Consider the following 27,184-nt stretch of genomic DNA (forward strand, 5'->3'; position numbering starts at 1 on the left):
GCAGCCGCCATCAGCAGAAGAGGGCGAGCGGATCCCTCTGTGACCAGCAGCCTCCCTCCTCAGCCTGCTGTAACTTCACCACACCCGTGGGAGCCTAGCTTCCCAGCCCAGCAAGGGCTGCCTTGATTGAAACGTGATGTCCCTGGTCACTAACAGTTCTCCTGGGAAGTGAAGGGAAGGCAGCCAAACCACACTATGGAAGAAGCAGACAAAACACGTCTCCCCTTTCCATTTGGACATTGCCTGACCACAGAAGTTGTCTTCCCACCAACTTTTCTGCTCTGCACCCTAACCTTCTAACTTGGTTACATTTATCTGCCTTTCCATGTACTCTTCACACACACCTCTATCATTTCTCTCCTCTCCCGATGGTGGGAGTGAGAATTTTAGTCACTTCCAGGCAGATGAAGGGACACCATCTCCCATATTCACCCTGAGGCCTAGGAGACCGATCACAGACAGGAAGGGTGATAAAGCCAGAAAGCATATTTCCTCTGCTGACCTACCAGGCCACCTCTCTCTCAGTAATTCCTTGTCCTTCTCCCTTTAGAGCACTTGGCAGTCTTCGAGCAAATCCTATTGACTCAGAACTTGAAAAAATGTTGGCAAAGATCTCGGCAGCAAAAAATATCCCCTATGTATAAATTTTTATTGAAAGGATGATTTTTTTTAAAGATTTATTCATCTATTCACTCATCATCCAATAAATACTTATTGAGTAATTTCTATGTACCAGGAACTGGGTTGGGTGAGACCAGCTAGGTCTTTTAGTAAATAATGTCATGTGACTTATGTCAGGCTGAATAAACCTGGCAATATTAGTCTATCCTTGAATGAGAAGCTCCACTTAGGATTTCCCAGAACAAACCACAGTGGAACAGCACAACATGGCAAACAATAGCTACACAGTATAACTCGGGTGCTGTTCCTGGATGAAGAAGCATTGTTGTGAAGAACAAGTAAACTCAGAAGATACGACTCTCTGGACCCGAGTGCCTTCATCAGTAACATGGGGCTCTTGTTCTACTTGTTTATTTACAAAACGAGGTTGCACTGAGACTCATGAGATAAGGTACCTGAAAGAAGGCCCTGTGTACACCGTGCAGGCGGAAGGCGTACCTAAACTTGTGCTGTGATTGCTCAGGCTTGAAGTTACACATGAGAGGAGCTCATTTCTTCACTTCAATCAACACAGAAGCCTTTAGAGAGGAAGGTGGTCTCGACCAGGTCAGTCACCAGTAGATTCAGATTCATCTGAGTCTGAGTCTTTTAAATGGAAAGAGCAGTGGCTATTGGAAGAAACATGCCCTTTATAAATTAATATATAGGGATTGAAAACAGGGGCTATTTCAGTTATGAAAATCAAAGCAACCTATTTGCTCACAGGCTCAAACATATTGGGGTGGTCCAAAAGTCACTAGGTCGAGGAAGATGAGGATAAGAAAGTTAAAGCTAATATTCTGTCCCACCTCTGTATCCAGTTTATGAAGATATGGAAATCATCCAGTGTTTCTCAAACTGTAATGATATACGGACCACTTTTAAGGGGGAACAATTATCTGAGATGCCCCAAACACATTTAAAAACTTCTAGGAGACCTTAGGCTGAGTTCCAGGATCATCAACTTACAAAACTTAAAATTTATTTTTTGAAAATGTCTTTTAATTGCAAAGCATTGTCTTTATAATGAAAAAGAATCTTAAAAAAAAAAAGTTGGAGGCACCAAGTATCCACAGCCCATGATTTTGAGAAATACTGATTTTTGTCTCACTCTTTCTTTTTTTATGGATGAAGGAGCTCAGGCCTGTGAAAGACAAAGTGAGTCCCTTAAACCACACAGATGGCTATTAGCAAAAGCAAGCCAGAAGCCCAGGTCACCTGATTTCTAGAGCAGAGCTTTTTCCTTCTTTAGACAAGGCCTCCTCTGTTTGTGGCAGAGCTCACTATCTGCTCCAGACAGATACTGGCATTGTGTTAGCCCAGAGACAGGGAAGCAGATGGAGGCGAGAAAGTTTGAAGGGGAGGTGATGTGGGTGTGGCTGATGCAGAACATCACTGCAGCTGGGCGAGCCATTTATAAGAGAGCTCTTTCCAAGGAGAGATTCTTTTGCTCACCACTGAAACAAAGAAACCTTGGATGGAAAGTGCAAGCAGTTTTAATAGTGGTAGCATTTCTGCCTAACAAGTTTGGGCAGAAAAGTAGGAAGAACATCGTCTCAAGCTAAAAACCGGAGAGGAACTGCAGAAGGTATGAGGTTATAATTCAGGGTGGCCAATTTAATCAGCTCATATTCATTAAACACCCACATACACATGGTGCTTTACAACAAACCCCTTTCCTCACTCTGAAGCATCCATGGGCCTATTTTAAATGGGCCACCCTGTGCATGTTGGGAATCTGGCCAAGGTGTTAAGGCAACTGCTTCCCTTCCTAAGAAAAATAGGGTAGATTTTTAGACAACCACAAGTAAAGGTTAAGGCTTCTAGTTTTACATCCCATCTGAAAGCTGGGAAAGACGTAGGGAATCTGTTTTCCAAGAATTGGTTTGTAAAACTCAATAATACATTAAGGCTTTCCATTTCAGACCAGTAACATCCTATACTATCTGCATTCCAGACTTCAGCCTGCAATTTCCCTGGGTGCATTCCTCCTCCTTATTGGAGTTGAACTCAAGGGATTTATGAATATTCCCACATAAAGACTGAAGCACCATGGCCCCTGACTTATGTATAATTAGCCAATCAATGATTTGGGTCACTTCTGGCATTTGCATAATGAACTCACTGTAACTACAGAAAGCATGTTCTTACTTCTGCCTGTTTAAACTGCCAAGAATATGTTCAGCCTTACTGATTTATCAAATAACTTCTGATTGCAGTCCCATGAGAGGGCTGACTGGGCCTGCTCCCTTGACACTCCCCTGGAGCTGGGCCTAACAAGCTTCTGGTATCACGTGGTCTCTGAATACCATGGAGCAACGCCACACTTGGTCATCCCACTTGGGTCTCTGCCCAATTATGTTGGCAGGTGCTGTGACTTTTCCAAGATATCTAGGATAGTTCCAAGGATTGTGACTCACATAAGAAGGTATCAGATCATCAAGAAAGACTAAAAAACTTGCCCTGACATCAGGCCATTCTCTGATAACTTTCTCATTCTTGCATGATGATATCCACTACAAGACCCCAGGAAGCTCAGGACAAGACTCAAGGCATTCTAATCACAGCTTATAAACAAAGCACACAGTAGGTGCTCAACTGACCATTGCTGGGTGATTGGTTGTTTTTGTTTTAAATTTTTTTTTTTACTTAATTTCTTTTATTAGTCATATATGCACCTAGTTTAAAGAGTCAACTATTTTTTGACAGTAAGACAAAGAGCAGTCCCCAGCCCCCTGCCTTGCTCTTGTCCATTTTCCCTTCCCCAGGAAGAATCACTTTCAAATCTTTCATCCATTTTTTTCTAGCACTTATCCCCAAGTCTTTTTTCTTTAATTGAAGTATAGTTGATTTAACTTACAATGCTGTGTTAGTTTCTGGTGTATAGCATAGTGATTCAATTATATGTATATATGTGTATATATATATTCTTTTTCATATTTTTTTCATTATAGGTTATTACAAGTTACTGAATATAGTTCCCTGTGCTATACAGTAGGACCTTGTTGTTTACCTGTTCAATATATAGTAGTTTGTACCTGCTAATCCCAACTCCTAACTTACCCCTCCCCCAGCCTCTCCCCTTTGGTAACCCTACGTTTGTTTTCTATGTCTGTGAGTCTGTTTCTGTTTTGTAAGTAAGTTCATTTGCGTCATTTTTTTTAGGTTCTACATATAAGTGATGTCATATGAGATTTGTCTTTCTCTGTCTGACTTACTTCACTTAGTATGATTATCTCTAGGTCCTTGTTTTTATTTTGGTTTCGTTTCAGTGGGTGGTTTAGGCAAGCGTGATGGGCCCAAGAGGTAGCAGATACAAAAGGAGAGACAGGGGAGCTTGTCTGCAGCGGCTGTGCGTGTCTCCAGAGACGTGAGCAGGGAAAAGCAGCTAGTTTTCAAGGCAGTTAGGTGAACAATAAAAAGAACTGTAAAGTAATAAGGCTACTTTAATAACACTCTCACTTTTCACAAAATCCTCAGGTGGTCCTGATGACTCTGCCTTGGTTATGCATGGAATAAATTGCAAGTGGCTTCTCTGGCATGTCCCCCTACTTCAGGAGTGAGTCTGGGGTCCTTGAGTCCCTGAGCCCTCTAGCTGAAGAAACAGAACCTGATCAATAGTCTACAAGCCTCTTGTGGAATCTTCCCCAGTGGCACCACCTTTTCTCCCACCCAGAGTTAATCTTTAACCTTGGTGATTTTCATTCAAGCTATTGTCAACACTTCAAAAATCCTATCAAATTTACCCAGGATAAGTTTTCCCAAGCCAGTATGAGGGACACATTTCTTTTATTTTTCATGGGAATTAAATCAGCGAATTCATTGATCCCCTCAGCAAACGTTTCTCGAGTGTCCACTGTGTGTCAAGTAAAGACTTACGCAGCGGGGAAATAGCTGTGAACAAGACAAGCGTGGTCCAAACAAGACAGGTGTGGTCCCTGCACTCGTGGTGCCTACAGCCCAGACAAGCAAATAGCTACACAAATAATTAGTTAGTTGTAATTGGGAAAAGAGCTCTGTGGGTGAGGTCAAGTGTACTCTGTGGGGTATAGCCGGAGGCCGCAACCCAGGAGCAGTCACAGGATCTGAGAGAGCATCCCTAAGAAAGCACCATGGGAGGGAGGTTGGAGGCAGAAAAGGATGCATGCAGCACAGTAATGCTAGGCGTCAACAATGGAATCATTAAAGCCTTATGGTTTGTTTACCAGACCTAAACCTTCAAAAAGTAGAGTCAGTAGAGAGAAATGTAATAAATAGCGAAGAGTTTGGGAACCCCTGCTCCAGAGTGAGGTTCCCCACCAGCCACGGAAGCTGGCTTGGGGGGAAAAAGAATGGTCGGAAAGTTCAACTTTATCACCACACACAAGAAGATGAAAGAAGATCCTTGCATCCCAGGTTCTGAAGTGCCATTTCCCGCGGTCAAGCAGCAGACGGGTCCCAAGCCTAAAGAGCGCAGTGCAAAGTTTCTGCTGTCGCAGCGGTTCCATCTCCACTAACCTTTACAAACCATGACCGTGTCAGTTTTTCCAAGCAGGAGAAATGGATAGAAAGCCAGGCCACATCTTAAGAGGGCCCTGGTGAGCTAATGGGTGTGATTATTTCATTGTCTCGGATTCACGCCAGCCCAGGCTCATCAGATACAGGCACAATCCAGGAGAAACATGACCTCACTTTCAACGTGGGACTGTACACTCAGATGCCAATAGGAATTTAGCGATCCCTCAGCGCAGGTAAAACTGAGCTCTTTACGGTTCCAGCTAATGAGAAGCATACCAAAGTGACCTAAAACAGTAAAGCTAATATTGACGTTAACGTACTAGATACTGTGAGGGTAGGGGAGGCCAGGAAAAACTTCTGAGACCATCTGTGCTAAGTGTGTCACATCCATAACAAGGTGTGTATTTAAGATAAATTGCCATCTCTTTAAATGATTAAGTACCAGATTTATGGAAAGCTATAACCCCACCAGGACCACAGGGTCATTTAGTGGTTGGGGCTTTTGTAAAGGTGAGAAGCTCAAGATTTCAGTTGTGCCACAAATTGTCCCACTGACTTGCAAGATCTTTGCCAAGGTGACTTCTGTGCCGGAGTTTTCCCAGCGATAGAAAAGCAATTCCATCACTGAGCTTGCACAGCTGTGAGAAAAGCAAGGGTTCTGCTATCAGAAACATGCCTGAATTCACTGATTCACTTTCAGAACCTTCTCACCGTATCACATCAACACTCACTGGAAGACCCCAGGAAGCACGAGACAAGGCTTGATGAGTTCTAACTGCAGATTGTACCAGGTTCAATCACTATTCATTCAATAAATTTTTCTTGAGCATCTACAATGTGCCAGAGTCAGACCCTGTACTAGACACTAGGGGGATTAATAGTGACTAAAATCAGACTCGCTCCCTGCATGAAGGAGCTTAGCATTTGCTGAGGAAAGTGCCACAATTGACTCTTAACTCCTTTGTGACGTGTGGCACCAGGTAACTTAATTTGTGGAGTTCCATTTCCTCCTCTGTTAAATGAAGAGAGCATAACCTGCCCAGCATGTGAAAGTGCCTAAAATTACACCTGACACATATAAAGTGTCCAAAAGGTGTTGGTTCTTTCCTTCCTTCCTCCAAATCCCAAAGAAAACAATAATGTTTACAGAGTTTCAAAAAAAGATGTTTCACAAATACAAATGACCAAGCCATGATTATCACTGACCATGTAATAAGCAATGTGGTGGAATGGAAAGATCTCTGGCTTTGGAAACAGAGACACCAGCATTAAATTCTTGACTCTCCCAATTCCTGGATATGTGGTCTTAAACAGACAATTTAAACCTCTCTGGGCCTCTTTGTCCTTAACTTTAAAATGGCAAATGACAGAGCAGTTTTGAGGATTAAATAATACGATAAATGTAACAAACCTAGGTTAATCAATAAGCCATGGCGAATAACTGGGTGATTAGCAAGCAATGAAGAAACACACACACACACACACACACACACACACACACACGGTCAGTCTCCAAGGAACTGGTTTGATTTAATTACTATAGCATGATTTGTATGTACTTTTCTTCATTTACTTCATTTATTCATGGAGGAATAAAAATACAGATGAAAAGAACATATCACTAACCATAAGAATGTAGTACATCACAGCAGGACTCCTGGGGAGAAGCAGTAAAAAGTGCCATAAAAAGGTAATATCACCAATTTTAAGAGGAAGGAAAGTTCTGTTTGGGTCTTGTGTTGCCATTCCTTCAGGAGCTCCAGAACTTCATCATTCACCAGCCCAGCCTTTTTACCTTCTAGTTATCAGAACACCAAGCAAGAATCTCAGAATGTAAGATTTCTAATTAACCTCAGCATAGAGACAGCATTTGAGTCAAACTCAATTATCTGCCAGGGAATATACTAGACATACAGCGTCAGGAAAGTCCTCTAGTCAATATTCTCCTTCCCTAAACACCCACTGTTGGGTCTGTAGTACATGCAGACATGAGTTAAGAGCTTTTCCAGAAATATGAAAGAGGCGTAATGTGACTGTTGAATGATAATTTACTTAGTTTGTTTGGTAAGTGACGCTAAGCAACTCAATAAGGGACAGAATGAATTGAGTCAGCCTTGCCCCTGGGAGAGCTGAGAAACATGGCTTTAGCCCCACAACGTCAGCCAAGTTGGGCAGCTAGGAAGGAGGCAAAGGCTCCGGTAGTCTCCCCTCTCCGCAGACCCTACTGGGACAGAAGAGTCCTCAGAGGAGGTTGACTTGACCACCAACATTTTAGCCTTTATAAATCCCACTTCCTCTAGCTGACACTGCTGGCAACCACCGAGGGAGTCATATCTTTTTTTCTGAGCTCTTTCCCTGATGTGTAAATTAACAAGTCTAGTCCTGGTATCTACTTTCTCATGAAATCATTAAGGAATCAAAGGCAGTGGTGGCGAAGTATAGAGCTTATCCATTTCATGTCTTCTCTAGTCTCTGACATTCCCTTTCCTTCCTCCACTTTCTGCTGACCATCTCATGTCTTATCTCACAGAGAAAAGTGGAGCCATAAGGAGAGAACGACCTCATCCTCATGTCACCAAATCTACTTCTGTGCTTGCATTTACACTCATGTAGCCGTCCTTCTTCTCTGTTCCAGTGGGTAAGTGGTCCTGCCTCAACCTAAGGCCAGTCCATCCACTTGGGCCTGCATCCCATCCCTTCTTACATCCTCCAGGTCTTCGTACTCCTAGTGGCGATCCTTTTTTCTGCCCAGCATTATCACATTTCCCCTTTCTACTAATCATGTACATCAACACAAAAATATAAAATAGAAATGCTTTTGACTTCTCCAGCCACCACTCCATTTCCTTGTTTCTATTGGTAGCAAAACACCTTTAAAAAGTTGCCTGTGCCATTTTTACTTCCTTCTGATTCTAAACCTGCTCTAGTCAGGCTTATGTCCCCTGCATTCCACCGACACGACTCTTGTCAGGATCACCACTGACTGTATTCTGCCAAATCCAAGGGTCAATTCCCAGACATCGTCTTACTCAGTCTCTCAGCAGCACTGGGTCTGCCTCCTTCCTTTTTGAAATACTTGCTTCACTTGGCTTCCACAAAAGTCATACTCACATGCATTCTTCCCACCTTCCCTTCCTTTCTCTCCCAGTCTCCCTTATGGATTTCTCCTCTTCTCCACTTTCAAATGTCACTGTACCTCCGAGATCAGTCTTTAGGCCTCTTCCCTTCTCCAGTTCAGCCCATTTCCCTGAGCTCCAGACTCCTATAGTCAGCTGCCTACTGGACATCTCCACTTGCGTGTTTAACAGACATTTCAAACTCAACTTTTCCAGGACAGAAATCCCCACCCTGCTCCCCTCTGCACCAATCTGCTCTTTCCCCTAGCCTTCCAGATTTTTTTTTGGCCTAAATAACATCATGGAACTTCATAGAAAAAAAATAACAGCATTCTCCAAGTTATCTAGGCCTCCAAATCCAGAGATAATTCTTGATCTTTTTTTTTTTCATAGTCACACTTCACCTCCAATCTATTTGCAGGTCTTGTAAGCAGTTTCTTCAAAATTTATCCTGAATCTAACCATCCCCTTCACCACCACCACACCAGTCCAAGGCACATCATTTCTTACCTGGATTAGTGTCATGTTTCCTGACCAGTCTCCCGGCTTCTATTCTGGCTCCCTTATAGTGTATATTCCATATAGCAACCTGGATCTTTCTAAAATGTAAGTCACGTCAAGTCTGTCACATGCTGAGATTAAAATCCAAACTCCCTACCTTGTTTTACATACGTGCTTGCCTGTGCTCACCTCTCTATCCAACTTACCAGCTTCACCAGGTTGTTGTGACGATAAAACTAGATACCAAAAGGAACTTTAAAATTATTAGGTGCCATAAGTAGACAATGTTGTTGATGCAATGGTTATTATTGGATTGGTTGCCCTGTGGTGGAGAGTTTTAAATATGTCTCCTAAACATAAACTGTAAGTCCTGCCAATGGCTGTGTATTATTACAAACAGATTGTGTAACAGGCAGATCCTTTCATTCTTGTTAATAGGTTCAGTCACTACCCTCCTGCTATATATTTAACTTTGTCTTTTTCCCTTTCTGGATGTGGGATGTCCCTTGCAGGAAACAGCAGCTGTGTCACTAACCTTGGACAGAGTCCAAGGCCATTTCCATATCCTGTGGGAGAACGATCCCCTCAAAGTTTGTTTTTGCAGCACACAGTAGAAGAAAGATCATTTTTTAAAAATATATGTTGTATGCAGCACTTTTTGTCCTAGGTGACTTCTGTGTGACCCAGAAGAATGACTAGGCTGCAGTTTCCAACTCGCCAACTTGTACTGAGCTAGTCGTTATGATTATTCCATCCATCACTTAAATGCAGTAGGCTCTGGAATGGAATCTAGCAGCCAGAAATAATGTGCAATGACTTGGGAGGGAAGATGAAGGATGTGGCACCCATTTGAAAGAATAGGAGGAGTTTATGGAAGAGGAAAGTCATTGAGTGAGTCGCACCAAAATTCCAAAGCCAAGCAGCTAGCACTTTTTCCCTTGAAAAGGGGAGAATCCCAATTTCACATTCTACCCGAGAAGGAACGATGGTATGACCCAGAGAGAACTTTAGTGGACATAGCAATGCTTTGTGGATCGGCAATACTGCCTCCTGTGTGTTCTCATTTTCTTGGAGAGGTTTCCCATATCTCAGCTCACTGGCCTCAATCTGTGCAAGGGCTGGTGTACTAAAATGCAACACGGCAAATCTGAAACAATGCCACGAAAATCTTGATGGTGGTTTCCTAAATGGGTTTCTAAATTTTACAGATAGCCAAACCCATTGGCACTAGGCTGTTTGCCTTAAGTGACTTTTATTTTTAGATGAAAAGTCAACAAACACATGAACAATCTGGGGATTCAAGCAATGAGCCTGATGGGTGATATCAATATGGAGCCATGTCTCATCTCCCAAGAGGGATGAATCACTGGCCTCTTCAGGACAAGCCAGTGCTGGCTGCAGGGAGGAGAGCTGGGTACTGGCTAAACTGTACAGCCAAGGGACTCAGGAGGCTGTTGCCTTTTGTGGTTGCTATCTCACTGTGCAGAGAAGGAATAAAAATACAATAACTCTAAAAAAAGAAAAGAAAACAACAAACAGATTCTAGCAGTTACCCTGAAAATGAAAATCCCAACTTGATTCTGCAGCCACACTTCAGATGTTTATAATCTACTTCATCTAGCCTTCTGCAGACTTTCCCTTCCAATTCTTAGACTGCAAATCTTATAAATTCACTGTTCTTTTTTCATTTCTTCATGCAGAAGCAGAGTATTTCCTACTTTGGGAGGTAGGCATGGCTTTTTTATACTGTGACTTTAGATGATTTATCTCATTTACCACTTTAGGGGTAAAGATGCTAGCAAAGCAGCCTTAATAACATAGATGCAGCCCACGTACACTTCTCCACTACAGAGCTGCTGCTAAGCTCTTACAGTACAGCAGTCTGATCAGCTACTGTTGATCTTCTGGAGGTGAATGGAAGATAGAACCTATTTGCTACCTCTGGCTGGAAGCACCCAAGTAATATAGGGGAAAAAAGGAAGAATGAAACAAACTCATTTTATAGGGAGAAAAACATGGTCTGTGACAAAAACCAAAACAAATAGGAGAGAATTCAAATATTTTGCCTTTTATCCTGTAGGTGGATGTAAGCCTGAAGATTGAGCTATGAGGGGCAGGAGTAGGGGTAACGAGGAGGACATGGGCTTTGCCACATACTGGCTGTGGAATTACTTATTTAACTTCTCTGAAGCTATTTACTCATTTGTGACGATGTAGATACAACTTGCCTCATAGGTTCCTAGTCAAGCTATAGAAAAAAAGTGAAAATAAACACTTGGGTCATGATTAAAGGTAGTTCCTTTTCTGATTAGCTTTCTGGTATTCTAGTTCTTAGAAGCAACTTTACCCAGCTTTGGTAGTATTTCCTCAGTTAAAAAAACAAACAAACAAACAAAACCTTATATTGAATTAGCAATAAATAACTAGCAGGATTCTGTGAACTCCTGGCATCCAGACAGATCTATAGCCATTAAGATAAGAATCAATTCTACAATGTTCTCCCGTGAGTGCTTCTACGTGGTTGCCAGAAGTCTCAGGATGTCCATACCCTTAAAGATATATTTCAAAACAATATATTTTTCAGAAGTTTTCACTTCTTTCCCCCTTTCTACCCAAGTTGTGATCCCAAAAGTGTGCCTCCATCACTAATAATCTGACTTCTTTAGGACCCACCAGGACCCCTCTTGATCCTTCTCCTCCAAGAGAGAAATGGCAATTTTGGCCTAGACCTTTAATCTGGGCTAGATCACTCACCAACTTGGCCTTTGTGCATCACCTTTTTTAGGGCTGAACCCTCTGCCTAGCCTACGCTTCTCCATTTTTCCACCTCCTGGAATCACCTCTCATCCCCTTTCTGGACCTCTCCATTCCTGACACGTAACGGCTCCCTTCCCGTGTGTTCCTCCGATCCTTATGAACCTGTATTTCAAATACCTGTTCATGGCTCTTGCTCTACTTGATGCTTTTTTATATTCTCAAGCCTAGTATTAAATAAATACTGAGTAAGCAAATTAACAAATGAACAAATTTATTTTTCAAAGTTTTTAGCTTCTCAAATGGCTCTTTACAACTCACACAAAAGCATACAAGTCTAGGGTAAGTCTTAGAATTCACTGAATTAACTGTAAGAAATAGGAAGCCAGTGAGTTTTCCATTTTACGGATACATCAAATTTAATCTAGATAATAAAATGATGACCAAGGGAATGAACACCAAGCACAATTTGAAAAAACATTATTGTCATCCCCTCTTAGTTCCAATAATACATCTCATGAACAGTTTTACTAAGTGGCCATTTGTAGAGGCTTTCAGTTACCCATCCGTCAGACTGGACCATCCACAATTACAAGGATTCCACAGTAGTCTGCAGTCCCTTCCTGCATTCTATAAAGAGCACTTCAAAATGCTCTGGAAAAAAATCTGTTTTTATATCCTAAAGCTCCTGAGAGTGAAATGGTACAGTTGGAAGCTGCCTGAAGCTCATTTATACACTGAAGTTATTAATTCCCTTCTTATATGTTTGATATAAGCCCTAGGGCACTTGGGAGGGTGATCCAATTACCCAATTCAGAGAATTGCCCTTTTCTTTCAACTAAGTTCAGACCTCTGAAATTTTGTTCCACCAATGACTTTTTGTTTCAGTCAAACAAGGTCACAGAAGAGGCCAATATCTGCCAAGGCCAACAGGGGTTTCATTTACATGCCCACTAATGCGAGCGACATAAGAACCTCTTGAGAGCATTAAACTAGGGTGTGGGACAACAAGTCTGTTATTTATTTACCAGCTCCTGAAGCCACCACTGCCAGTTTCTAGCTATTCAGCATTTTGGGTTACCATTCTGGACTTAATCAAATTCATCTTCTGAGCATCTGGAAGACACAGTGGGATTTACCAAGAGGCAAAGAATCTCTAGGGAAATGTTCATATGAGCCCAGAGGGAAGGGTGCTTGAGTGCAGACCAGGAACAATGTGCATTTCCCTAGAGTCAAACATTTCCAAAGGTAGCTTGTTAAGGACCTTGGATCACGGGTGTTCTTTTGCCATTCATCGTCTGCCACAGACCTTATATTAGTGACTTTTATGTATTTGTGTTGCTTCCTTTATAATGAATACTAAACCATGAGTTGGTCTAGTTTTAGCTAAGATTGGAACACTTCCATCATGGCCAGAGAAAAGATGGTCTGGCCAATGTCCTATTACCATAAGTGAGAGAGATGTTCGCTATCTGTTGGGAATTGACTCTGGTGTGTTTGTTATTTGAAGCTAATGAACAGTCGAGAATAAGCATTTAACAGATGGTCCAAAGAAATAAGACAATATGTCAATCCATTTATCAGAATTTCTAGGACTCCCACTTTAGAATTTGTGAACAATTAAAATGACACTAGGGTTGTTAAGAGTTAATCTTAGGAATGCTTATTAACCTCAAGGATAACTAGTTATCAGAAAATATGATTCTTCAATTTACCAAAAAGTGATACCAGTCTTTGAATTGTTCTGTTTGCAATAGAGCAATCAACAAAAACATCTGGCAAACTCTTCTTCTTGCCTGAGTATTTCACAAATATATCAAAATTATCACTGGAAAAGACTCAGGAAATAAAAAGGTAAGGGAAAAATATTATATTCTTCTAATGGCCCAGTCATAAGGCCAACAGGTTTTGAGCCTGATATGTCAAAGAGGTGATAAAATTTTGTAAACAGCTGGAAATATGACTTACACAAAGTAAAGGAAGAACTATATTCAATATCTTGTAGTAACCTATAATGAAAAAGAATATGAAAATGAATTTATGTATGTGGATGTACAACAAACATTATGCTGTACACCAGAAATTGACACAACATTGTAAGCTGACTACTTCAATTAAAAAAAAAGTAAAGGAAGAAAAGATAATCTTAAAATATAATTTAGACAGTCATACAGTTTCTGATAACACACACAGCTCAGATGAGAGAATGTCTTGATTGCCTTTTTTTCTTTTTTCTTTTGGAACAAGGAGAAAGAATTTGTAGATCACACTGATTAGTTAATGATCTGGAAACTAAAAGACCTGGGTTTTAATCTTAGGCTTTGAAATGAATTCATCATGTGGTTTGGGAAAGACTTTAATCTGCCTAACCTCAGTTTCTCCAGATGGAAAATCTAGATTATATGACGTAGCACAATTCACCAAGTAATACTGCGTACGTGTGCAAGATCTAAGGACAGGCTACCCTCAGCAGTCTGAAGACCTAAAACACCGGAAGGCATAAGACAAATAGGACTGTCCCTTGTTTCCTAGCGGTGTTGTCAGGGTGTGGGTAGACATAACCGCACATCTTTCCTCACTAAACAGCTAAATCAGGCACAGAACCTGACTTCTCTTTATTCCACGTTTCACACACAGGCCTTTTTCTTTCCACATATTCCCCTGAAGCTCTAGCGTTAAAGCTGGTGGTCTGTTCAGAGGTGGCCGGCAAAGTACCCTGTCCTCCCACCTCACCTTCACTTTGCTGCGAACTCCAGCCCCAGCTATCCAGACCTAAGCACTTTCTGCGGGCCCAGGATAGCATGAGCCGTGTGCCGGAGCACTTCATCCCCGGGGCACTCACCCCGGGGCAGCCTGGCCACAGCCGAGGGCAGTCAGAGGCCAGCACGGAGACACGGGCACCTCTGTCCCCGACACCTGCCAATTTCTGCCTAAAACTATCCAAAGAACGCTGGGGTCTAGGGAGCGTGAGTGGGAAAAAGGTAACTGGCAGAAGGGAAAACACGATCCTGGTCTCAAAACACCAATAAAAATAAAATTAAACCCTAACGCACAGACGCACGTAAGATTCTTTATGTCTTCCATTGAAGTTGCCTTGAGGACTTCACACTGGAACTACGTGCAAGAGGATTTTCTGAAAAAACAAACCGCACACACAACAGACCTTACTGCTCCCTTGAAGGGGCTTATTTAAGGCAAAACAAGGCCTCCCATCATTCCTGTGAGAGAGCATTGTCCCCCTTGTTGCCACAGCGCCCTGTGAGGCTGTGGGAAACAAATGACCTCAGAGGCACTGCAGTGTGTGTCACTGAGAAAGAAAAGAGAGGCGAGGGGGCCGGGGGAGGAAGGGGGGCTGCTGGCAAGAGGAGCCCTCCTTGGCCCGGCTGTCCTCCAATGATATCCCTCCAGGCACAGCAGGACTGAGGCTCGTGGGCCCCAGGAGTCTCCATCCAGCCAGTAACGGGATTAGGCTCCCATTCCCCAGAAGCAAAGCGTCTTTCTGGATGTCCCGCTGCTCGCCCTGGTCAATCCGGCCTCTAATTGGCCCTCCTCACAAAGTGCCCGCTGACTGTTAGTGTCTCAGTCTGTTTAATGGGTGCCTTGAGTCAAGAGAGGGCTCTTCTGCGGCGCACGAGGAGCAAGTGGTGGCAGAGGGGGGGCGGGAAGGAGGGCGAGGGGACAAACGAACAAGTGCCGTCCTGAGAGGGAAGATGATGGCAGGGGAGGACGACGAGTCAGGATGAGCGTGATGGTGAGGCAAAGCCAAAGTAAACACGGAACGGACATTTACTCTGCCACACACTCCGGGGCCCAGAGGAAAGCCCACAGCATCATCACCTGCTCAGGGCATGCACATAAAAGCAGGCGGCCAGAAGCCTGCCTCCGCACAGCACAGCGCTCTCTCCTCTTTCGAAGATGCTAACACAGCATCGATTTCACCTCTTCTTTCGGAATCTCTGCGATTTCCATCTTACACGTGGGCACACAGAAGCACCACAGTGAGGGGCGGGCTCTGAGTCTTACTAAGTTGGAGCCTCTGCCTTCAACACAAACACACACACACACACACACACACACACACACACAAACACCACACACCGCCAGCAGCCCCAGCCTGTTTCCAGCTCTCCCCGGTGGGTTACAAGGCTGGTAGAAACACTGTGCTAGAGCATCTTCTTTAACATTCAGGGGATGACACCAGCCCTGGCCCTCGGCCCCTGGCCCATTGCTTGAATCACAGAGAGATGGTACCCACAGTGGGATGAGCCAAATGAGGCAGGAGGCCAGGAGCCGGCACAGGTGAGGAGAGCCCAGCACACTGCAGCCGGGGCGCCCCGAGTCACAGCCTGCAACCTTGAACATGCTCTGTCTCTACACTGATGAAAATTCAGAAAACACAGATAAGCAGAAAGATTAAAAAATATATATTAACACACACATATACACAAAAATGTATAGTTTATATATGAAGTTCCCTTTATATAGGCGTGTATTTGCTATGCAAATATGTAGCATTCAGGTGTATACATTGCTTTTTACTGTTTCAACCCCTGGGTTAATTATACTCTCTGCACAGGACCAGTTTCTGGAAGAGAGCTGCAAAAATTGTCCTCATCCACAGAATTTGCTTTGGCTTCTAGAAACGGGGGGATATGGTGTTTTACAGTCTCAAGAGGAAAAGAGTGAATATGAAAACCAATTTTGTATAAATAAAATCTTCCCTCCAAAACAGCCTCAGCTGTGGTCATGTGGGGTTCTGTGCCAAGCTGGCAACTGGGACATAACAGAGGTTGGGTTTGGCGCACAAGGTTCTGCCCGTTTTGAGTTGTTGATCAGGAGCACGGACGACTCCGGGTTGCCCGCCCTCCTCCTGGTGGTGCCAGGGACCAGGTAAAAACACCAGCGGCCTGGCCTCTCACGCTCATTCCCCCGAAAATACACATTTGAGAAAGGAATGAGAAGGAATTAAATATATCACACTTCCACTGTGTTTCTTTTAGGCCTGCTTTTTCAGAGTAGTAATGACTTTGAAAGAGTAGACTCTAGACCCAGAAACTTGACCCTGAGCTCCCCAACTTCCCCTCTCTGTTGTCTCCACCTCCTTCCCTATAAAAAGAGCCAGTGATGGCACCTACGCCAGCAGACTGTCATGAGAATTAAATGAGTTAATATATGAAAGGTCATTTAAAAAGCACTTAACGCATAGTGATAAGTATTAATTGCTCTAATAATTACTGATATTAATTAATGTATTTCCCTTGTCTCACTCCCTTTCAGGAATTTTGGTACCTCAGTCAAGAATTAATCAAAATAATGACAAGAGCTAACATTTATGTATTTTTGAGAACTCACCATGTGCCAGGCACTAGGGGCCCTTTATAGGTATTACGTGTATGTAATTCTTACAACAATCCCGAGGGAAGTTTGTGAGCATCTTCTTAAGGCCTGTGACAGAGGCACTGTGTGAGTTCGAACCATACGATATGGCCGATCTTCAACTGTTTTTGAGCTTCATTTAACTTAGCCTAAGTTTCTTGAGGTGGTGAGAACGACTTCAGGAGAACAAAGACCAGCTCAAGGAGAGAAGATACAGGAGACAAGGGCCAGGAGGTACCCCTTTGCCCCGTCTCCACCCTCTAGAGCTAAAACATGAAGAGAGGGTAGGATTCTTCCATGAAGAACAAGGGATGAGATGATATTGGGTGGAGAAGGAGAGAGACAACGTCAAGGGAACCCAGTATGAGGGACCAACTGTGAAAGCTGTGGCTCTTAAAATCCCCGGGAAGATTTCCCCCAGCTGGGAAAACAATTTCAGGGCTCTGTGTTCACTCAATAGCTACATATTGAGCATCTAGTAAGAGGCCCTGAAATAGAGTGGAAATCAGTTAAGATCTGGATTCCAACTTAGGTTCAGGCATTTGTTAGCCACGTGACCCTAGCTGAGTTTCTTCACTTCTCTAAGCCTCAATTTCCTCAGCTATAAAATGAAGATGATGCCACCTCTGATGTAGGGTTATGGGGGGGATTAGAGACAACGCATGTGAGAAGTGCCCAGTAAAGAGCAAGGATTACTGTCACCACTGCTGCTGCTGCTAATATGAACAGGCTGCTGCCACAGGCACTACAGGCATCGTGCTAGACACCTACGGCTGGGCCCTGCTTTCAGGGACGTGGAAGGCAGGCTCCGTGCATCTAGGGCAGCCTGGTACCGCCAGGAGGCCTCCACCAGGGAAGGGTGGGGAGAACGCGTTCCAGGAGAGGGAGTGGCACCTGCAAAGGTGGAGAAGCCCCAGAGGCAGCTCAGTTTAGGAGTGTGTTTTGCGGGGAGGCGTGAGGAGCAGTAAGAGAAGGACTAGAAGGGAGGCTGGGCCACGGGATGGAGAATGAGTAAGGGCATTTTCTCTTCCGCCGTCACCAGGAGTTTGAAAATGAGCAAGACTGGACACAATTTCAAAGATTCTTTTAATTGCCAAAGAATTTTCCTTTTGGATGGTTTGAGTGTTTGTTGTTCGAGACCCAGGCTGACCAGGGTTCCCGGTAGCCTACAAACACAGAGAAAGGTCAAAAAGAAACAGGCAGAAAGTATCCAGGCCAAAGGCAAACCAGAGGATTTTTTTTCTTTCTTTCTCTTCCTTCTAGTCTCTGACAGGATTGGTCTCTAAAGTCTCTGCTCCAAACAAAAAGAACAGACAGTTCCAGCTTCCAAATACTGGCAGAGAAGAACAGCTACTCTTCTCAGAGAAAAAACACGCCACCCACCACACACAACTTTCAGCAACATTTTTGCCAGCAGCATTCAAAATGATTTCTTTGAGTTCGCTAAGAGGAGCCTGCAAAAGGTGAAAAAAACCCAGCACAGATGTGCGTGGCTTCTATGGGAAGTGACTGCCGCTAGGAACCGCTGGGTCCTGCTCCGGGCAACGGACGGGCCTGGATGCCCAGCCCCCGTGCGTTTGCAGGCAGCAGCTGTCTGTGTTTACCACTCATACCACCTTGAAGCAAGAGAGGGGACTTGGGTTTCCTTCTCCCCCAGGGATGGCCATTCTTTTCCCCCACTACCTCCTCCCCCGCCTGGCCCTCTCCCCAAACAACAAAAACACCCTGCCTGCCCAAGAGCTAAAGGAATCCAATCAGCCAGAAAGGGAGACTTTATGAGCTTTCTGGGGGCGCTGGGCGGATGGAAGGGATTAAAGCGAGGTGTGCTTTATGTCTTTTGTAGCTCACTCTCCCGCTGCCCCCTGGAGTAGCCAATTCCCCACCCTCGGACAGGTCTGCCTGTTCCTCTTGGTGGGTTCTGTTTTTCTTTCCTTCCCCCCATGGTTTTTTGTGAGTTGGAGGGAGGAGGCAGTAAACTTTCATTTCGGATGCGTCATAAAACTTGGAGAGGCAGGCCCGTGGCATCTGCGAGCAGGTGGAGCACACCGGGCGGTTGCAGGGGCTCCTCTGCCAGGTGGTGTGAGTTTGGAGAGGTTTCCGCCACTGCTTGCCGGACTGCAGCTGAGGGGCACAGCCCTGTCCCACCTTCTCTAGGATTGGTGTCTCCGGTTAGCATTGTGACTTTCTTCTTTTGTTAAGGCTACTTAAACTCCATGGCAGTTAATCATAAAATAGGATAGTCTTAAAATACCATTCGAATGGTTTTAAAAAATTTCTTTACCATAGGCTTTCATATCATGCAGTTGAACTGCAGAATAATTTATAGCCCACATCCTGCATTCCAAGGACCAACCAGACCATGACCCTCCCAGAGTTTCCAGACTGAACTAAACAATCCAGTCACAATAGGAAAAATACAATCAGGCAATAAACATACAAAAGATGCTCAATCTCTCTAGCATTCAAAGTAAAGCAAATATAATCAACAGCAAGATATCATTTTCATATAAGAGATTCACAAAGACTGAAAAAAATACAATCCCCAGTGTAAGTATGCAAAATGATACCTTCCTCACGGGGAGTCTGGCAATTCATATAAAAATAGAAATGGGGAGGGTATAGATCAGTGGTAAAGTTAGCATGCATGAGGTCCTGGGTTCAATCCCAGTATCTCCATTAAAAATAAATAAATAAACTTAATTACCCCCCCCAAACAAAACAAAAATAGAAACATGATCCAACAGTATCACTTCAGGAATATACCTTAAGGAGATGGTTAGACAAGTTTGGAAATCTGTATGCAAAGTGATGTTCAGTACAATGTTTTTTTTTTTTTATGATAATAGAAAACTAGAAAAAACCTAAATGACCAACATTTGGGAAATGCATAAATGGGTCATGGCACAGCTATTTAATGGAATATTATATGTAGTCACTCTGAATAATAGTGTCGTTCTTTATTCATGGAGGCTCAACTGACTTGGAGGATATGGACGCTAAACTACCACTCAGTAAGATTTGTACTGATGTTTTCTTTAGGCAATGAAAGAGTTAAACCAAAAAAAAAAAAAGTTGTGTTTCCAAAAATAGGCAAAGTAAGAAATGTGATGTAAGAACATATTTGCGCTGGTCTCACCTAAGCAGGAGCACTGCCTCTGCTGTTGCTGAGCAGGGTCCACTGTGCGGCTGCCTGGTGTGAATCTGACGACGACGAGACAGAGTCCTCTTCGCTGTACGATACGGTTCCCTCCACGGTCAGAGAGCTCACTACTCCCTTCCCTGGAATTTTTCCTACATGCTGAAAGGTACTGCGATACTAACTCTAATACTGGGATTATCTTCTCCCTTCACAGAAAAGGAAACTGAGTCACACTGAGACCACGTGGCTTGCCCAAAAGCATTCAGGCCCTCAGAGCTTGATGTGAGGCTCCAGAGTCAAAATTCAGTCCCGAATCCACTATTTAGTTTTCTTTTTCTTCCTCAAATCATGAGTGATTCCAGAGGCTAGCCTGTAGCTTCCCAAGGAATAACCTGATTCATCTTCCCTACCAGACAGCATAAGGTTCTCAGGCTTCCAGGCTTCTGAGTGCCCAGGAGCAACAAACTTCATCTTTCTAGTTTAAAGCATTATTGGAAGATGCAAAAGTTCTTATAATAGGCAGATCTCCTATGTAGCACCAAAAATAGTGGTGACTGTGGCCCCTTTTTCTAATGTTCTTACTTTACAAGTAATCTCTTTGTCAAGAAAACATTACCACTATAGTCAACAATTCTAAATTTTTTGTTTGTTTGTTTCATGGAAGTGGTGATGAGAAAGGATCCCACGTTTGTTTGTTTGTCAAATATCACTGGTGGTTCTAATATCGAGTACACGTGATTTGAGTACATCTGAGTACATCTCTTAGAGACCCTCGGGCTTGGGTGACCCCACGTGGTTACTCCAGCTGGGTGGCCTGAGCCGCCCAGAAACCTCCTAGCTGAAGCATAGCTCTGCGGACATGGGGAAAGTCTTCCTGAAACATTTCCCCAACGTGGAAACTTTTCAGAAAAATGTTAAGTAATAACATTTTTGCGGCAGCACTCTAACCTGGGTTCCAGCACCTCATATGCATCCTCCCCTCCACTACCCCATCCCCCACACCTACACACTTGAGGCTCAGTCCAGCTCCTGGGACAAAATATCCAGAAAGCTACTCTGCTGGTTCACTAAAATGCAGATAAAGACGATCTCGATCCTTTCTAAATCCATTACCATCAGTACATCACTTTATCTTTCTCTATGGGGTTAACTAGGGTGGCCATGCTTTATCTTCTAAACTTTTTAAAAGGAAAGGAGGTGCTACTGGCAATTATGCCAAGACACCTGACATAGACCAAGACTGACCCCAGAAACTGGGATATGTGTTTAAGAAAACAACACAAAATAGGGAGCGGCTCGGGATGGAGCCGGAGGGGGCCGCTCTGCTCCTCACCTGCCTTCTGACAGTGCTAGGAATAAAAGCCCCAGAAACTCCCAAAGACTTGTGTGCTTGCTTCAGGAACTGGAAGGATGAGGCGGTCTTATGACTGTACTCCACAGGCTAAACATGGGGAGAAACACTGCCTGTCCCCTTCTCCATTATACCCTTCTCCATTATGTCCCCTGACCCCACCAGATTCCTACCTGCTGGCAGTAAAAGCCAGGGACACAGGCAGGCCAATCCTTGGGGTCGTCAGAAAAGATAAAAAAAGGGGTGAATGGAGTCACGTGCAGACTTAGAAATGCCTCAGGGAGCTTGAGCTGGTAGGTGTCCCAGAAGCCCTGGAGTTTCTTCTCTGAAGCCCCAAACCCCTCTTGGGGACAAAAAGGTGGACAGTCCTGTCTGTCAGTGCCTGGTGGGTGGGACGGGAGGAGAGGAGGGAAGAGTCCCTGGGTGCGTGTCCAAGGCAGCAGTGAGGGAACTCTGTCCTGGTATCCCAAGGTCCTAGTGAGCACTATGTCTCATAGAAAGGACCCTGGTCAATTAGGGTCATGGATGGCATCAGCCCAGGAGGCTAGGTGCTTCTTGGGGAACAGTGTTTTACAACCCAAAAGAGGCCCTCTTCTTACTCTGTGCCTGCTCCTCACCTAGTCTCATTCATTAATTCATCCTCCAATTCATTCACTCACTCACATTTATTTATCCACACTCATGGTTCAGTCACCATCTACAGGGAGATGATTCTCAATGGCTTCTCCCCAGCCCAGACCTTTTCACTGAGCTCCAGACTCCTTTGTCTTCCTGGTCTATCTTCTCAGTGTCTTATAGGCACCTCAAACTCAACATCCCCAGGGCCAAGCTCATCATCAGCCCTCGAATCCATTCCCTTGTCTTCATCTCACCACCATTACCCCGGTGCCAACACTCTCCCCAGGAAAACTGCATCTGCCTCCCAGCAGGGCACCCTGCCCCATCTCTACACCTCTAAATCATCCTCCACACTGCGGCCGGAGTCATCTTTCCCAAAAGCATTTCTCATCACCTCCTCCCACTCATCGCTTGATACAAATCAATGGTTTCCCTTTGCTCTTAAAACAAAGACAAAGACCCCACTCTGCTCTGCTCCCTGACTCTCCAGTGGCCACGTCCAACACCACACATGTCCTCACTCTCACAATCTCTTGCATGTGCTGAGTGCACTCTGACCCATCTTCGAGCCATGCTCTCCTCCAATCAGTGCCTACTCTTTCTTCAAGATGCAGGATATCTCTTCAGCAAAGCCCTGAAAAGTATGTTGAATTACTCTCCTGTAATGCTCTCTCTTGGCCAGGGCAGCCGTCTTCCTGGAGGTAAGGATCACAGCTGTAATCTGCCACTGACTTTGGACTTCGTTGATTCATGGCTGTCTCCTCCTCTAGACAGTAAGCTTTGTGCAGACAGGGGCCATGTCTGGTTTATTGCAGGCATTCACCAAATAATTACGGAATAAAGGAAAGACAGAAGAAAGGAAGCACAGGAAGGCCTTCCTCCCACACTCCTTGAACACATTCTGAACTTTTCCACTTTTGGAATTTTATTCACACCGTTCCCTTGGCCTAGCAGATTCTCCTTCCTGCTAGTTAAAACCTGATTCCTTACTCAAAGCCCAGTTTAAATATCACTGCCCTGTATCTGCCCTTCATTTCTGGCATTCTTTGAATCTAGTCCTGACTAGGGTGATTTATATACACACTCACCCTTTGAGAGGGTCCATGTCTTACTTGTCTCTTTATCCCATTACCACCCCGTCACCAACCTCTGGATTTAGGACAGTGCCTTACTGAAAATAACTGAACGCAGTGGAGACAGTGTTAGTAAGGTTGGAGCCCAGAAGGAAGGATTCCTCTTTGAGAGCTGGTGGACAGTATGCTGCACGGTCACCCTGCTGCTCAGTGCCATCCTATTTAAGACCTTCCTGCAGCTGTACTGGCAGTTCTGCTAGACTTTTTGAAAAAAGAAGTCAAACAGATGCAATTCCTACCTTCTAGGATCCCGCTATCTAAAATGGAGAACGGTAATAAGCCACATAGCTAAATGTAAGCGTTACAGGCAGCGTGCTCAGCGGGCCTGGTGAACGGAGACGGAGGGAGTTAGCGCCCTGGGGCAGCCATCACCTCCCTTTCCCCAGGTCGGGGAAGCCGGCTATCTTCACGTAATTCTATTTACTTAACAGGAGCCTAAAGAAAACTTGTTTCACTTTATCCGTCTGTCTCATGGTTGCCACGATATAATTTTCAAATGAAGTTTCTAACTGCAGACCACACACGATATTTCAGTGGACCTAACACTGACTTATGCTAAGACTGGGGGAAGGGACAGCCTCCAAGGAAAGATGCTTAGCCAGCAGTTTTCTGACTGCCAGCCTTGCTTGCTTGGCTGCGCGGCGGGCCAATGCAGCTCAGGGTCTCGGTTACTTCTGGATTTGGCCCATTCAAGACTTCTAGCATCTATGCTACACCAAGCAGGCCTGAAAGTCAAAACCGTGATTCCTCAGACAACCATGGTGATAGAATATAAATTAAAAGGCCCTTGCTTGCTTAGCCTTCATCTGCAAACATCAGAATGCAATTTGTTGGACAGATTCTATAATCTGCAGATGAAGGCAGTTATAGGGCTCAAGTTTATCCAGCGTTAACAAGCCCTAATAGTCTAGTTCAGCTCAGACATAACAAACGGAAATGGCTTTAAATTATCCTTCCCTAGAGACATGATTTCATAAGAGAACAAACTCTATATGCGCACAGAGAGATTTCCAATGTAAACATGTGGTGGAAGCTAAAAGCTGCAGCCGGGTTTCAAGCCTGGATATGCCAATGGCAGGGTATTTGATTTCAAAGACACCGATTTCCTCCCAGTGCAACAGCATGCGTGCTGTTTTTGCTGACTACACTTTGAACTGCAGAATACACACCAGCTTGCATATATGTGTAATTTTATAGTTCTCTTTCTAGCTGGGATATTAGTAGATTTTACTTAGCCTTTTCCATGCATAAGTGTGACTGGGATACAGATGCTTCAGGGATAGAGTTCCTCATGGAAAACACAAGGCTCACTCATCACCTGGGCTGTCTGAAATGTAGATTAACCTCTGAGGCTTTGGGAGGTGCAAGGTGAGCAACTCGGCTCTTCCATGTTCAAGTGGGATATCAACCCAACTCCTTCTGAATATGAAAAGTGAGGAACGGAGAAGCCCCTTGACCTGCACAGAAGAGGATAGAACATTCGAGCTTGTTCCTCTTGGGCTGGTCAGGTCTAAGAAGCCCAAGTCCAAGATTATGTAATGGTAACCATCCAACGTCCATTTGGCCGATGGCCCAGATGATGTCTGCCTCCTGTTTTTGCATGGCCCATGAGCTAGGGATCATTTTTATGTTTTTAAATAGTTGGGAAAAAAGACAGAAGAAAAACAATATTTTGTGACATGAAAATTATATGAAATTCCAATGTCAGTGTTCATGATTAAAGTTTTATTGGGACACAGCCATGTCCATTTGTTCATGGATTGTCGACGGCTGCCTTCACAGTGCAATGCAGCGTTGAGTAGCTGCAACAAAGACCATATAATCTGCAATGAAAAGCCTAAATTTTATATCATCCAGCCCTTTCCTTGTCGATTCCAGATCTGAGCTATGAAACAAAGGCAATATTAATCACCAATTGCTTTTGGGGGCGGTTTGTTTTTAAACAAACCTATGCATTAGGCCTAGGAACTCACAAGTAAGCTAAATATTCTTTGTGTTTCGACAAGAATCCACTTACGCAAAGTTGAAACCCTTTGTACAGTTTTCCCCCCAAGAAACCACAAGTAAGAAATTCATTTTTATTAAAAATTTCTTGAGTTTGAAAATATTGTATGACTCTGGCCCAGTGGGCACCAGCTTGCAACCTCTGATTTAGAACATGAGCATATCTTGGACTCTACACTTTCCAACCACTACTAACTGTAAGAAAACAGTCTGTGCTTTGCAAGGTGTTGCATATTTTTATACAGTTAAAAAAATAAAAGAAGCCTACATTTCCTATCAGAACCTCTCACAGAGGTATATTCGTGTTAGTGACATTAATAACTTTGGACTGTAAACTCTTTGAGGAATGCTCTTTTTACTTAACTTTTGTCTGTGCCCTCCCACAGCACGAGGCATGCAATGATCACTTAGTAAATCCTTGCTGACTTTCCCAGCAGCTTTTGCTTCTTCATTTCTCTCTTGCCCTGCTGTTGGTTTTCAGAGCCTGGACAGAATATTGAGCCAATTCATTTATTCCATCCCTGCTCTGGGGAGATGCATATTTAAACTACTCCAGAAAGATGAGGCTCTCTAAAGCTTTAAAGTCCTCTCTCAATCCACACAGATATCCTCTGCTTGGATTCCCATGCAATCTTTCTTTGCGTGGGTGTTTGTAAGATAAAGACTAAAAGTGGCCAGCAGCCCTCTGAACCCTACAAGGAACAAAGGCTGCTAACATCAGTAGCTGAAATTACTGTAGGCAGAGCCTGCTGCCTTTCACAAGCCTGCTTCTTAAAGCCAAATCTTTCCAATACAGCAACCACCCCCCCAACCACCGCAACCATTTTGTGGGAGCAGCTAATTCTATAGTCTCAAAGTTTCAGGAAGTAAAGGAATACTGCTAATAAAAATTCCTGAGCGTCTATTCTTTCATGCATATAAACATGCATTTAGTCAACAAACATTTACGGAACACTGCTCAAGTGTCAGACAGCAGAAGGATCATGACTTGGGTTTAGTCCCCAGGATCTTTTCAGTCCATGGGAGGCAAACTCTTGCAGACAATTTATGGAAAGGAAAAAAAAGTGTTGATGACTACAAGACACAGAAGGGGAGACATGGAAGAGAGTGCTTGATATACCCTGAGGATGAGTTGTCAAAAAGACTTCATAGAGGAAGTGGCTCTTTGGTTGTGTCTTGAAAGCTGAGCTGGTTTGGAGGCAGGGGGAGGCTGGAAGGGGTAAATTATAGGCAGAAGAGGAGCAAAAGCAACCCCCAAATGTGAAAGAGCCTAGCCCATAAGAGGTACTCTGAGTACTCCACAATGGCTCTAGTGTATGTGTTGTGGGGGAGGAGGGGTGATGGAGAAATGAGGCCAAGAGAGAAGCTATTCAGAGAGATATGGCAGCTGCCAGATCCTTGAGGTCCCTGTATGTATGCTAAGGAGTTTGGAATAAATCCTAGAGGCAGTAAAGACATGCTGAGGGATTTCAGACACAGCAGTAATACAATCACACTGCGTTAGAAGGAATGCTTTGGCCGCAGTATGGAAAAAGAGGCGGAATGCTGATCCAGGAGAGAAAATTCAAGGAGTGAGTTTAGACATGGGATGGAGGGCTAGATAAGAAAGATATCAAGAGGGAAAGCTTGATGACTGGGTGGATGTTCCAGGAAACGGGCAGCAGAGAGGAAAGGAAATCTAAGTTGATTCCAGGTTTTTGGTCTGGTAATGGTAAATTCCAGGTGGTTGGTTTGGTGATGGTAAAGCTGGTAGAGCTCTTCACCAATAGAAGGAATAGAGGAGGAGGAATAGGACCTTTTTTGCTTAGAAATAACAACAAAAGGAATCAGTGTCTTCTTGATTATAATCTAGGCTAGGAAATCATATCAAATGAAGTTGTGCTTCAGGGTGTCTTGGAAAATTCCTTTTCTGTCCTGTGGCTTTTGAATGTCTTGGATTAGATTACTGTATCAAAGATAAAGCCACCTTGTTTTGGAAACAGAGAGGATACAAATATTTAATATGTAAAATACTAAGATACTTATTTTTTTAACC

At 43.9% G+C, this 27,184-nt stretch overlaps 1 protein-coding gene and 1 long non-coding RNA gene across 16 annotated transcripts in view; one reads left to right on the plus strand and one right to left on the minus strand.

Annotated features, from left to right (window-relative positions):
- Positions 1-27,184, minus strand: part of RAD51B (RAD51 paralog B) — a 696,422-nt gene that overhangs the window by 264,099 nt on the left and 405,139 nt on the right. The window lies entirely within an intron of this gene.
- LOC123618875 (uncharacterized) overlaps positions 1-27,184 on the plus strand; it is a 43,494-nt gene that overhangs the window by 2,837 nt on the left and 13,473 nt on the right. For all 3 annotated transcript variants that reach the window (XR_012507485.1, XR_012507484.1, XR_006727370.2), the window contains exon 2: positions 7,688-7,795. This is a non-coding gene — a long non-coding RNA (uncharacterized LOC123618875). The remainder of the gene's footprint in view (positions 1-7,687; positions 7,796-27,184) is intronic.

Source organism: Camelus bactrianus, chromosome 6, assembly GCF_048773025.1.
Source record: "Camelus bactrianus isolate YW-2024 breed Bactrian camel chromosome 6, ASM4877302v1, whole genome shotgun sequence".
NCBI lineage: Eukaryota > Metazoa > Chordata > Mammalia > Artiodactyla > Camelidae > Camelus > Camelus bactrianus.